Below are 14,693 nucleotides of genomic sequence, written 5' to 3'. Positions count from 1 at the left end.
TAGGATTAAAACTACAATTTTAACCTTGTACTCTCAAAATTAGTTTTTGCTACAGCACTCTTAAGTAAATACCTGGCCTTGTCAAAAGTCACATCAGTTTAAGGCTTACCCTTAAACTACAAAGACGCAGAACTTTTTGAAAGCAGATTTTTTTCCTAATATAAAAAGCCAACTGAAGTCACTGTACCAATCTTAAACACGAAACCTGTTCCCTGAATGGAAGAGCTCACCGGTCTCCCCCCGCAGCAGCCCTGCGGGCGGAAGCGCGGCGGCTCCGCGGCCCCGGCGGCCCAAGCGCTCCCGCCCCTCCCCGCGCGGGCCCCGCGCCGGGGCGCCCCCTGGGGACCGGGGGCGGTCGCTGCACCCCCCCGGAGCTCGGCCCGCCGGGAGCGGCTCCCGCTCGGCACCGCCCGCGGCCCCAGCCCGCTCTGCCGCCCTCCGGAGCCAACGGGACGGGACGGGCAGGAGGGAAAAGGAGGCCCAGAGAAGCGCACACCGCACGACCGCCGGTGCCAGTGACCCGGGAACTCTGGGACCTCGAGGAATTCCCGTTTGTACTAAGCCTTTGAGTTTAAAGCGGAGTTCACCTAAAACGCTGGACGGCATTGAATCTAAACCGCGGCTATAGGCTATGTCACCACTGAAGCTTTTGTGATGCACATGAAAAAGAGCTCTTTCCATTCCTCCATAAAGTTGCTGAGCGCAAGCTTTTTTCCAACCTAAAACTCCCATTCCCGGCTCACCTCTGTTTCCCAAGGACTAGATATTATCACTCTCTTCTTTGTCAATGATCCTCATGTAAGATGAAGTCTTCAGAATATGAATGTTTTAAGTGATACTGAGAAAGAGAGTAAAGCTTTTATTTAAGAGTTTTAAACTGGTATGTTGATGGCTGCTATCAATCACTTCTTTCCATGACAAAACAAGTACTGAACCAGATGATGCTCTTGGAAATTCTCACATCTCCCTGACAGAGACCAAATAATCGACAACATATTCATCTTTCCGGTCTGTTTTCTTAATTACAGATATCAAAAAAAAAAAAAAAAAAGAAAAAGAAAAACCCAAACAAACAAAAAAAACAAAAACAAAAAACGAGAAAAAAGGAGGAACAAACAAACAACACAAACCAAAACAACATCCACCACCAAAACCCAAGAGTACAATTTTGGAAATTCACACCTACAATATCCTTCTAATCAGTCAGAGAAGAAATGGCCACTGTAGGCAGAGATCACACTAAGTTGAAAACCTTGTTTCATCTGAGAGATGAGACAGAATTCCAGTACCACAACCAACAAGCACAAGTAACAAGCAGAAATATTTGCTTATTTTCTGGGATTCATTTAGTGAAAATAAGCAACTGAAGTATTTCAGGTTTCTGTGAAACATACAACCTGTTTTTACTGGCACACAAGTCTCAGAAAAGCTCATCTCTCCTAAAATATTTGCCTGCAGCAAAACAACTGAGACAGTAAGACCACAAAAGAAAATGACAAACGAGGATTCTGGAATCATTCTAAATTTGAGCCATAAGTGACAAAGAGCAATCTAATTTTAAAAAGTTCATAAAGCTTTGATGTGCCAACATCATTTCATGACTTAACTAAGTCTAACACAGTTGCTCCCACCACCAAGAGCAGGAACTTTCAAGTGGTTTGTTGCCTGCAGCTATTTTGTACAGGAGACTGCAGTAGCATGTAATATTCAAGAGAAGCTGTCTACATTACTTTATTTTTTTATATAATTCAGTTGCTATTGTAAGTTATACTGAGACAAAATAAACCTAGAGAGTATTTAACTGACAATTCTATTTACACTCCTTCCAAGTGGAAATTATTTCACTCCAAATGTTGAAAGACTTGAACACGTAAAGTTCAAATGTGATATATCTATGGAATTTGAGCCAGATTACCAACCAGCTAACTGAATACTCCAATTTATGAAATGAATGCTATTGAAGTAACATAATGCCTTTTTAAACTAAGTATTTTAATAAGCTATGAAATAGCAATTTTTTGTCATTTCACAGAACCCATTTTTTTAAAGATATATTCAAATATCACAGGATCCTTCATTTTAACCAACTCAAATTAATTTGTTTTCAGTTGCAAAACATCGAGACTTTACATCTAAAAGATGAGAGCTGTACATAAATTTTATCTAAACTTCTTAAATACAAGGTTAACAAATCCTTACATTGGTCATTGACTTTATTTAGCATTATCTTCTTGAAACTGTAAATGTATGAAAAAGCTCCAAAGGCATAACTCTGGCCCAAGCACGTACCTTGGAAGTTATCTGAAGGCTAGGAAGCATCACAGAAAAATTAAAGTCTCTCCTATCTTCCAGTTCCATGCCTGTAGGTTTTCTAGTAGGCTGGTTGAATTTAAGCTTATACAACAGCAAAGTTTACCACAGCTAACTTGATACAAGCAACAGCAACAGAAATTCAGGGGTTTGTGTCACAGGTTGGACAAAACCCACCTGTAGACAACACCATGACACGTCACTGGTTTTGTCAAGGACCAACATGAGTTACACAGCAAGACTATTTGTCAGAGATGGGATTCAATTAATATTTTTCTCCTTTGTATAACATCGAAGATTTTTTAGTCTTCAATTAATCAGAACAGTGTGGGGATTGCAGCCCATTCACCTCCAGGGCTTTCAGCAGCAAAAATATTCATGTTTATGCTAAAAGCAAGGCAGGTCTCACACCCTGTTTCATTTAGCAATGAAACTGTTACCACGCCATAAAAGAAAACAAACTATGTTACCCAATAAAGAGCCCTATACCAGATCTGTGGTACTGAGTTTGTGACTGATGACCCGGAAGACAGATCCACAGAATTATGAGTCGAGGATAATGAACAAGTGATACCAAGATGACAGAGATTAATGATGGTCAATTGCACAATCACTCGTGGTATTTATTTTTCTGCACACAATCAGCCAGCCTGCACATGGTTAAGTTTCGGCAGAGTTCAACACCAGATAAATACTCCAGGAATAATAATAGATTACTGATTTTTAAAAAAGGAGACTATGAAAAACGGAAAAAGTTGTTTCGAATGGTCAAGCACTACAAACGAGAAAGAAGTAATCAATCACAAATAGAGACGGAACTGCCAAGAGTTAACAGGGAGACTTATGCTTGGAGAACAACACCTCGCTGTAGGAAACGCTAGGAACTCTCATTCCTGGTCATTTAACGCGGGATTCAACAAAACTCCCAGAGAGCACGAAAGCGGTCCTGCAACGGCTTCCAGAGAAGCGATCCAAAAGGCGTTTTCCCCCGGTTCCCTGGCAGCAGCCCGGCGAGCCGCGCGAGCGGGATGCGGAGCGGAGGGCGCGGAGGAAGCGGCCGCCTCCCGCGCGGCGGCGGCCAATGGGCGGCGGGCGCGGCCCGAGGCGCGGCGAGCAGGCCCGGCGGGGCCGCCGTGACGCACTTGGGCAGCCGCCCGCCCGCCCGGGCCGCGCCGGCTCGGCCCCCCCGCAGCCCGCGCCGGGCGGCGGCCCCGGGGCGCGCAGCGAAAGCGCGGGGTCACACCGGCGGCCCGGGCGCCTCGGGAGACCGGACACGCCGGGGTGTGGCTCGGGGAGCGAACGGGAAGGGAGAGCTTACGAGCGCGGGCAGGGCAGGCGGGGGGGTCAGCAGCGCTACCCGGGCTGCCAAAAAGTAATTAAAAAATAAAACAAACGGGAAAAAAAAAAAAACCAAACAAAACCCCCCAAAAAAACCCCAACACCAAACTAAACAACCACCCACCCACTCCCCCGCAGTAACTAGAACACCGGACTCAACGGTGACCGAAACTTTGTGTCACCTCCTAACGCCGCATCCCGTGGGAACACAAGAAAGGAGAGCCGGGCCCGGGCAGTAAAATAAATAAAAAATAGCAGCGACAGAGGAGCCCGATCGCTTCCACGCCCGCTCGCGGGGGCGAGGAGAGAGGGGGAAAAAATTGAGGTCGGTGGGTCCCAGATTTCCACGGGGTAGACGGATTATACAACGCTACCAGAACACAGGAAGGCATGGAGGCAGCGCGGCCGGAGCACAGCGGTGCGGGCCCCCAAGGCCAGCACGCCCAGCACCAAGGGATGCGCTCGGGCAGGGAGAGGAATTCCCGGAAAACAGGGCCTCCCTCCAGCCATCTGCGGCCGCTCGCTCCTCTGTCCCTCCGTCCCTAACCGCAACAACTATATATACAGATATATATATATATATATATATATATTTTTTTTTTAATCCATGTAGAGAAAATAAGCGCCCAGAAAAGAGAAACACCAGGAAAGCTCTCGTTTCCTACCTGGGCAGGGTTCAGCTCAGTTCAGTGCGTGCCGAGGAGGAGGGGGCAGAGGAGCACTATCTAAAACAAAAGTGGCGCCAAAACCCCCCAGTAAGAAGCATTCTCCTTCCTCCTCCTCCTCCTCCTGCCCCCCTCCCCCACCGGGGCCGGCGAGAGCCCAGCGGGGTTCCAGTAACACGCGGCTCCCGGCATCGGGCGTCCCCGGCACAAGTTGGCAAGCGCCCTTTCTTTACAGAAAAAATAAAGGAAGCCGAACGGAAACTGCCACAACTCTTCCTCTTAGCGGGCAGCAGCCGAGCAGCTCGGCCAAAGTCACTCGGAGAGGAAAACTCGACCCACAAAGGCCTTCGCCGAGCTGGGCGCCGGGGCGGGGGGGCAGCGAATGGAGGCGGGGGGGGAAGGTGCAGGTCAATCCCTACCTACGTCCTCACTTGGGCCGAAGGAAGGAGCCCCGCTTCCGCCAGCCCCTCTGTGCAATCACAGGGAAGGGCGGCAGAGTTCCCCAGCTCTGGGAAGAGAGACGGAGACAAACCCCGATCCTTCGGTACTTCCCTGCGCGGGGAACCCGCCGGGAGCGGGCTGGAAGGAAGAACTCGGCTGTTGGGCAGCGGGGAGTAGGGGGAAGGGAGCGCTGTCAGGGGTGCGAGTCCCCTGCCCGCGGCCTCCCCCGACATTCGACCCCGGGGCACAGGCAGCCGCCCCTCCATTTTCTCTGCGCGGCCCAGCGCTCCCCCCGAGCGCGGCTCGGGCCCCGACCCCATTCCCCGGGCTTGCCCACCCGAGCGGCCCGGCCCGGCCCGGCTCGCCCGCACACACACCCCACGCACACAATGCCCGAGTCCTCCATCTTGCCGGCAGCCCCTGCTCGGCTCGGCAGAAGGGGGGAGGAGGAGGAGGAGAAGGCGGTTCTCCATTTTAGCTCGCCGAGAGCCAGGCCCGGCCTGCCCGCGGCCGGCTCCGGGGAGGAGGAAGGGGGCCGGGGCGGGCAGGGGGGCCGCTTTCGGCGCCCTCTCGCTCTCTCACTCGCGCTCCGCTCGCCTCCCCCCTCCCCGCCGCGGCGCGCCGGGAACGGGGGGTGGGGAAGCGGGGGGCTGGAGTGTTTTCGCGGCTCGGCCCCGCCGTCCTCCATCTTGGCTGCGCGCAGTCCCCGCGGCCAGCCGGCCTGGCGCCCCGTGCGGGCCCGGGCGCCGCGGGCCCCGGCCCGGCCTCTCATCGCCGCCGCGCACCGCGATCCCGCGTCCCCCCGCCAAACTTCCAGAAGCTTCGCCGCCATTTTCTAACTTACCTTGCCCAGTGTCGGCGTAGGCAGCGAGGAGGCCCCGGCGCGCAGCTCCGCTCCCGTATCCCCGGCGCGGCTCGCCGGCTGCGCGCCCGTCCCGGCCGGTGCCGGGCTGTGGGCGCGGAGGGGGCGCGGGGCGCGGGCGGGTCGGGGTTATTTAATTTGGCGGCGGCGCTGGGGATTGTTTGGGGTGTTCGCTGCTCGGCGGCTCGCGGGCGAATGGAGGGCGCAGGCGCCACCTGGCGGCCGCCCAGCGGGGCCCGCTCTCCTGGGCGTGGGGCGACACCTGCCGGCCGCCCGCGGCAGCGCCGCGCCGAGCGGGGTAAACAAGGTGCGGCGCATGCGCGGGACGCGCAGCTGCGGCGGGGCGGGCCGGCAGCGGGGCCCGGCGCGGCCTAAAAAGGAGCGGCCGCTCGGCCACGGGCCCGCCCGCGGGACGCGCCCGGCCGCACGCAGGCCCGGGGCCCGGCCGCGGCAGCCCTGCGGTAACTGGACGCGATCGTCCGGCCGAGGCGAAGCCGGGCCGTACGGAAGCGCCCCGCGGAGGTGATGGCGCAGGGTTGTGCTCGCTGCCTGCGCTGTGCCGCCGGGAAGCGGAGCCGAGCGGGAGGGAGCCCGTGGCTCGGCAGATAACCGCGCTCGTGGATGCCGGCTGCCTTATCTTGGGCGCTGCAGGGCGCGCACAGCAGCCGCGTCCGCTGGCACCCATGGCAGCTCGTGTGCTCGGGAGCTTCTCCAGAAACGCTTTCTGCTTCTGCCCGTCGCCCAGCGTGCTCCCAGTTAAATGAGCGTTTGTGGGACTCCTTTATCCTCCCTGCATGAGGATTATGTGAACCTAAAGCGATCCATATAAGCAGTACAGAATTCTTAAAGTAACCAGATATGCAATTTGTGACGCCTGGGTTTTTTTCACTTTATTGTGTAATGCTAAGCACATTGCTCATGCTGAATAGTTCCACGTAAGATTATATTTAGATCAGTCAGCACAATAATAGTTTTGTCCTGGTAATTAGGCTCTAATCACCCTCTTGTGTTTATCTACTTATATTTTTGGGGACAGCGTTAGCATAACTAAGCAGTCGCTAAACCGAGTTACTCAGCTCACCTGCCTAACAAAGGCAGGGTATTTAAGAGAAGAGTATCCACCAGCTCCAGTCTTTTCAAAACTAAGATGAGGCATCCCGCAGAGGAAATAACGCTTACAATGGAAACCGTGATCAGATTAGGAGTGTTTAAAATAAAATTCAAAACCCGTGTAATATAAGTTGATGACACCTAGGAATACTAGATACAATCTGTCGGTACATGAGACAGGCTTACAAAAATAAATTATGTTCTGTAGCTTGAATTCACATTTCAGAATAGTTTTGCACCTTCTGTCAAGTTCAGGGGAAACAAAAAAAACCAAAAAAAAACCCCAAAAAAAGAGCAGAAAGACTGCCTTGTAGGAAACACTTTAAAATAGCATCCCAAATGGCCAGTCATACAACCATGTTCACGGTTTCAGTTACAGCTACAGGTGCTGCTGATGATCTTTAATGTTAATCTGATAGAGTCTGGAAAATGTAGAAGAATTGTGTATTACAACACCCCCACCACATTTAATCTAAGCCTTAAAAATTATCCATATTGTTATAAAACAATGCTTAGGAATAGATGGAAATGAGCTGGATCCATTTATGCCTTTCCCATACAAAGTCAACTTCTGACAGCTCCCACATCGACAACTTTTCCATAAAAATAAACTACAGCATTTTGCTTGCACACAGAATTCCAGTGATGTGTCTTCTGCTTGAAATACAATCGGGATAACTCATATGAAAACTCCAATCCAAAACTTTGCAAGATTATAGCAGTTTTCTGCAGGTAGCTGGCAGGAACACAAGGCAGCTCCACTCAGCTCTGCATGAAATACATGTACAGCACATGGATTTCCTTCTATTCCAAAAGCACTGCAGTTCACACTTGAGCTCACAGCTGAAAGGTTTTTAGGTAAATGTGCTTACCTAACGTGAAGCAAACATGACATAGTTTTAAGGTGTGGTTTTGAAGGAATGAGCGTGCAAGTGCTGACAGTACCATGGCAGAGTTCAGCCCATTTCCAAAGCTGACTCAGGCCTTGGAAGCCCAGATCCATAACGCTTCTGGGTGTCCTGACTCACAGGACAGAATTTGCTTTTTTCTGCTTGTGACAAAACATGGAAATGCTCTAGAGACCAGACTCCAGGTGCAGCAGCACGCTACAAACCCCTGGTCACAGAGCTTGCCTAAGAGGATTTCACACTCTCCAGTTCAATTTCCTCCCTCGCAGTTGTTTCATTCAGCTGTTTGCTCAGCCCTGTCTTAGCAAAGCTGTTGCCTCATCCCTCATCGGAGAAGAGGAGAGGGACATTTGTTCTCTAATGTTTGATTCCTGCCACCCCAGCCCAGATCATTTCTCTGAGCTGTTCCAGTACAGCTGCAGAGCTCTGAAGTCAGCACAGCTGAAGGTGCTGAGTGCTGTGGTGAGGCCAGGAAAGTTTCTGCTCTGCTCCAGTAACCAGAAGAGAGGAATTTCTTAAGTCAACTGGTGAGGATTCCTCCTTTAAGGGGGCCAAACTGGCTGTCTGAAGAGCATGACTCCTGCATTTTCCTCATGAAGAGATCGTGCTTCTGGGACTGAGCCTTCCAGTTGGTACAACAGGGAAGATAAAGAAAAGCAGTTCCTCTGCAAGCCCATCACTTCTTTCTAAGCTACCAGTTCCAGAGTGGGCTTCTACCATCAGTTCAGACTATGGGAAAAAAACAAAGACCATCCTGAAGTTTCTGTATAGTGTTAGCATACTAGCATCCTTTCCAATACAATGGAAAATGTAAAAGAAAAATAAGTGCTATCTAAGCATTATAAAGAAAAAGAGATCTTTTAAATTCTGACCTGTCTAGAAAGGATTTATATCTGATAGAAAAGAAGTTCTGTGAAAAACTAAGAGAAAGTATTTCACAGGACTATGTCATCTTTTTCGAAAAAGCTACTCTTTAGGTGCTTCAAATTCCACAATTTCTGATATCGAGCCCAATTTAGAGAGGATTTAACAAAGACTTTACAGGCACTGTTATTATGCTTGATCCAAAGAGAGCTTCATGATCAGTGACACAGGAAACTGAGCAGGGAGAGGGCAGATACCAATTCTGTGTCTGAATTAATGGCCAGAGGCTCACCACGAGAGAAGATCAGAATAAACTCAAGCTGCCAGATAGCTGATTCATTTTCCCAGGAAGGAGATTCATGCTCATGCTGCTTCCTTTTATTTTCATGCTTCTTCCTTTTCTTTCTCCTGCAGAATAGGAAGCCCCTCTGCAGTTCCATTTCCTCATTTGTATTATTAAAAAACCCAAATAAACAAAACAAAACAACCAATCAAAAACAAGCAAAAAACCCCAAAATAAAAAACAACCAAAAAAAACCCCACCACCAACACATCACCACGCATAATCATTTATTTATTTAAAGACTTTTCTTTTTGAGAATTGGAAAAATAAACTAGAATTTGTAGACTGGATTTGTCCCAAGGTGAGGTGGTAGCTTTGATGGCCTGTATTCAACAAGCCATGACCATACTTTTGTCTGTTGAGATGGGTACAGAGGGAAAAAGCAGTCTTCCCAGTCAAATTTTTTTTTCCCAGATTTTTGAATCTGGCTTAGTCACTCCAGGGAAATCTGCTCTAAATCCTTTTGAAGATGAGCTATTACATAAGAAACAAAAATAAAGACCAAAAATTGGGTTACTTTCCCATAATTTGCAGGAGATTGCACATCAGTAGCTCCTTAGGTCTTTCCCTGCTCTGTGAATAATTTCTTCCTTTTCCTATTTATGTAAGTCTCCCTTGTGTGCCCCTATTTTTCACCAGGTCTTTCCAGAACACCCAACTCATGTCTGAATTTTCTTTGTTTCAGTAAGTTTCTGCCTGCTCCTTCTGTGAAAGAGCACAGAATCACAGTTTGTCCCGTACCACTACAAAGGAAGGAAGTTTTAGCTCCCCTTCATCATCAGCTCTAAAAATGAACAGAATCCCAGTAAGTTGCAGATACCTTCCTGCTAATTACATTATGAGCAGCAGCTTTACTCAGTCCCCTGTGCCACTTGTTACCCAAAGCCCTGAGCTCCCCTGTTTGAGTGAGGTACTCTTTCTATGTCTCATTCTTTGAGATAAAATCCCTTAGCCGGATTCTAAAGCTCCATCAGCAAACTGCTGTAAAGGCCACACCAGTTTTTGGTAGGAAATAGTGAACAGCCCTTCCCCTGGCTGCAGTCAGCACAAACTGCTTCCACTTGAGGCATCACCTCACCCTAGGTACAGGAACAAGTGTTACCAATCAGGCCAGCTCTCTTGGATTCAGGACACAATGTGCTCCAGTTTCTGGATGTAGGGAAGTTTTGAAGACAGGCAAGACATTACAGACATTATTTGTGTTCTGTAGCTAAGTCCAGGCAGAGGGACGATGAATTGAGGTCCATTTTATGAGCCAGGCACTGTGACAGCATCAGTGACGAAGTCTGGGGAGGAAGCACAGGAACCAGAGACACGTGTTTTAAACGGGTAAGCCAGGTAAGTGGCAGGGCCCCCAAAGGCAGCAAAGAACAGAGTGTGCAACAGAAAAAGGGCTGGGGTGAGAAGCTGCCAAGAACTGAAATAAAGTCAAGCAGACCAAACAGCACAGCTGATGCCAAGCAAGGGAAGCAGCTTTAGCTGAGAAACAGCTAAAACCCAGTGAAACTATAGCATACTACATCATCCAGATGTGTAGGGCACCTAACCCATCAGGAACACAAAGCAGTTCTCAGCTGGTCAGAGCTCACAGGGCTCCAGCCCCCCTGAGACTGACATGGAGCCAGGGCTTGCCTAAAAAGGGGAGAAAGGAGGCTGGCTTGTGGCTAGGTGAAATTAGAGTGGAAGTGAGACAGAAACAACATTATTGCGTTCAACCTCTGCCCAGGATCATACAGCAAAACAATTATGAACAACAAAGTAAAATACTTCTGTGTTTAAGCTCTGAAGAAAATCCTCTATTAAATATATGGGAAAGCACTCCTCTGTATGTGCAGGCAAACAGCAGATTGGATGATGTACCTTGGTCTTTTCCCCACAAATTACTGAGTTTGGAACTTAGGGGCCTAAAGGGGAAGTCTAGGCAATGGGGGGTTGTTACTGACAGGTAAGGTCAAGGAACAGATTAATTCTTCAGATCAACTTGTATGGTTTCTGGGGCTGACCTACCACATTCCAAGATCCTCTATATACGTCTGTCCCTAACACAAGCTTCCTTTGGTTTAGTTTTCACCATCAACCAACTTCAAGGTTTCTTTCAGACTGTGTTTCTCACAAATCACTCCCCTACTGCCAGTTGTGTCTGGGGCTCAAGGCCTTTTCTGCTGCCTCAACTCTGACACAGTGGGTGGTGGAAGCAAAGCAGAGTGTGATGGTGTCATTAGCTGAGATTAAAGGTTTTTGTAGATGGCACAATGCATAACAAGTAGCAAGGAATACAACAGTTTATGACATGTTGGGGAGTTGCACAGATGTTCAAAACCGTTAAGATAAAAATACTTCTTTTAGACTGTAACCTTTTTGAGTGTGACAGTAGCAGTCCTGCAAAGTGCCAGCAGCTGTGAAGGAAGTGTTTTCCCCTCTGTAGCAAAGGGCACACCTGGGATGCTCACCATAAACACCGAGCACAGCAAGTCCCACTCTCACTCCCCCTGGGAGCCCCCACTTCTCCCTTCCCTGTACCTCTGGTTCCAATTGTGGGCCTAGCAGAAGTGAAGCTTCCAGCCTGGAACATGGGTCTTCCTAAAAGAAACTTGCAGTTGCCAATTAGGCCTTTAAGAGAGCAACTGTTGACAAAGTTATAAAAGTCTTAAATTGTGATGCAGATGTCCAGTTGTTATTTTTGGTACATCTGTTTTGCAAAACGCCCATCTGAAGCAACAGTGACTTTTCTGGTGCTTGTACCCTGCAGACAGAGCTCCCATACTGACTGCAGTAACATCACATGGGTTGGTCATGCACGACAGGGAGGTAAAGCCACTCCTGGACTAAGAAGCTTCTCTCTGTAACACAAGAGTTAAGAGATGCCAGTGGCTTGACACCCACTTTGGAAAAGCTTGTATTCAGAAGATTAACTATTTGGCTTAAGTAATGGCTCTCATCATACACTGCAAAATTAAGTTACATAAGAGAAATTGTGTCGAGTTTTACAGCAAGATCTAACAATATAAAATCAAAAAAGACATAACATGAATAGATATAAATGCTGTCTTGGTAATCTTTGAAGGTTATAATAATTCACTCCCCAAAATTTGAAGGTGACCATATGCACTTACCTGGCTTTTCAGCAATTATTGTAATGATTCTTCTAGACGTTTTCACAGTGGGAATCTGTAAATGTGTTTTTCATTTTTTGATAGTAAGCACCATTTTTCAATCTGAGAGCAAAACTAATTCCAGTATCTCTCCAATACATTTCCAGCAATTATTACTTATCAAGAAATTTATCTCAGCTAACATAATAGCTATCCAGGCTATAAAACTGTAAATTAGTAATTATCTATAGGCAACCAAATAATTTTTGATCAGCTTTAAATATTATATACTCATAATGTAAGTAATACAATTTTGTCCCAGATTTTTCTTTGGCTTTTGTTTATCCAAATCATTTGTGAATGAATATATATCATCTTCTTTCCTGTTATAGGAAAAAGCAAGTTTCTTGGGAAGTTAGTTACAGAGCCATGTTCTCTAAGTTAACACTTACAGGTTTACTGTAATGTTGTAACTATTGCTTAATAGGAGTTCATGGTTAAGAAAAAATTGAAGATATAATCTGAATTTCAACACAGTTTGTTTATCATCACAAGCCAGTTTGCCTTCTCACAGAAAGCCTCATTATAATTACAGGACATTAATTGCTGTACAGCAGCATCAGTAGAGCTCTTGACGTGACATGACACAGTGGCATTTGCCAAGATGAGAAGGTACTTTCAACAGCCTGAATCAGTGCAAAGCCATGGCAGGAGCAGGGAGAGGAAAGATTTCCTTGATCAAGTTTTCAAGCTACTCAGTAAAACTTTATGCATGTAAACCACACAAAAAACCTGGTAGGAGGGAGAGTATTCACTCACCCTTCAGTTCCATGAGGAATTAAGGTGGATGTGGGTAGACTGGCTCTTCCCATCTGTCCCTATGGAGAAGGGGGCCAGCACCCTTCACAAGCCACGAGGCCAATCCAGCTCTGCGCAAGACCAGCAGGGAGAAGGCTCAGCAGCAGCACTGGAAGCACCTCTCCAGCCTTCTCTGGCATCTGGCCTTGCTGACAGGAGTCAGTCGCGCACAACACAGAGGGTAACAAAGAACATCGTGTAACAACTCACTGTTCAGATCCTCACTGCTGCAGAAAAACACTGCAAAAGCCAGAAAACCTCCAGCTCCTCCTTTGCTCTATGAAGAGCTGACCTTCACACATCAGGTGCTTGAAGTTGCACTTCTTGTAAGGCAGATTCTCTTCCAAGTAATTCCTGAAGACCACAGCAGCAAAGGTCACTGCCCCTGGCCATGCTCCATCCTAGAGAACACCACTTCAGCTTGTTTCACATGAACACCATATTCAAGTGCCTGCATTAACCTCCACCCAGTTATAATTCAATTCCAACCACCCATTGTATTTACCTTTCTGTTAATTACAATAAAAAACAAATAGAAAAGGTAACTTTAAAACCCATACTGATTAACAGCAACACTTTGAAAACTTTAATGAACTATTTGTCCTGTAGCTTCAGACTACACATACAGCTAACAAAAAATCCCACTGAAGAACTGTGGTCAAAACTAAACTAATCAGACAATGTTAAAATGAATATTTAAATACTCTAATTGGGAACAAAAACAAAACCCCAGAAAAACCCCACCAACAAACCAACAACCAATCCCCAAGCTATAATAATTTAAGAAGGTTTTATTGTATTACAAGCTTAAGATCAAGTCTCAAAACAAATTTTAAAAAAGTCCAGACAGCTCCAAGCTGTAGAGGCAGAAGCTGCTGCAATCAGCTGAGTAAGTCTGTGTGTTTCAGACCCCACGTTTCAAGGCAGCGAGAAGAAGCTCCACACATAACAAAAACATTGACTCTTTGGGTTTCCTTATTTTAGCCTTCTGTTTCCAAATAAGCCAAGGTGCTTTCTAAGCAACACACTTCCAGGACCTTACTGAAAACCCTTGTAAATGTCTCATGTATCCAGAGTAGCAAGTAGTTCTGCTACTACAAATAACACGGAAGGAAGATACTATACAGAAGCCACTAGAAGAAAGTTACTGAATACGGATACTTGAACATATTGCACAGCTCCCAGGAAACTCATAAAAATCAACTTCCAGGGCATCTGTGTCCTGCTGCTAACCTCCTTTCCAAAGCCCCTGTGCTTCTACTCCATTCATTTGCATCCTTCATTTCTGTCTCTTTAAACACTCGGCCCAGTATTAGAGGCGATGGAATTTCTTCTGTTTCTTTAAGATACTAAAAATCAGAATAAATGGAAAAAAAAGTCTTCCTAATTCAAGCTATCAGAATTTGATGACTATCCTAATTATTTTTTCACATTTAGTCTGAATAGAACTCTGATTATAGTTTTTTTAAAAAAACCCTAAACCTACAGAGTTTGTCATTTTTATTTTGACATCTCACTGAAAGGCTTTTAATCCTCTAATGTCCCTAAGTGATTACAATTTGATTGCTATATAGCTGTATCTTTTACAATATTAATGAAGAAGTTGCAGTAAGGGATATGTATCTAAAAATATAAACCTTTTAAAAGTTAACAAGCTTTACCATGAAGCAATCATGCAATGTAGGACAATGTGTTTGCTCTCCATTGCAGTGTAGAAGGTTCTCTGTGTGACCTACTTCCCAGCTCTTCTCAGACAATTTACATACTACATTTACACCCCAAATCACCTCCTTGCTGAGATTTAGTTTTGCAACAGTCTAAGCTAAATTTGGTCCAGCTCTTTTGCAGACAGGACTTTGAGCCGCCTGCCAGGTTCTGCAGCCTGTGAGCTGGATCCAGCTG

At 47.0% G+C, this 14,693-nt stretch overlaps 1 protein-coding gene across 4 annotated transcripts in view; it reads right to left on the bottom strand.

The window, feature by feature from the left end:
• The window catches only part of STAG2 (stromal antigen 2), a 74,049-nt gene extending 68,352 nt beyond the window's left edge, over positions 1–5,697 (bottom strand). For 3 of the 4 annotated variants that reach the window (XM_038123062.1, XM_038123064.1, XM_038123063.1), the window contains exon 1: positions 5,599–5,697. The gene's annotated coding sequence lies outside the window, so the exon portion shown is untranslated. Of the gene's footprint in view, positions 1–4,313; positions 4,374–5,598 lie in introns of those variants that run through there. The other variant, XM_038123061.1, reaches the window with a different exon arrangement.
• Between the last annotated feature and the right edge of the window lie 8,996 nt (positions 5,698–14,693).

The sequence above is a fragment of the Motacilla alba genome, chromosome 4A (assembly GCF_015832195.1).
Source record: "Motacilla alba alba isolate MOTALB_02 chromosome 4A, Motacilla_alba_V1.0_pri, whole genome shotgun sequence".
Lineage (NCBI taxonomy): Eukaryota > Metazoa > Chordata > Aves > Passeriformes > Motacillidae > Motacilla > Motacilla alba.
Note: the sequence above shows the minus strand (reverse complement) of the source record. Positions and strands in the feature narration are given on the sequence as shown.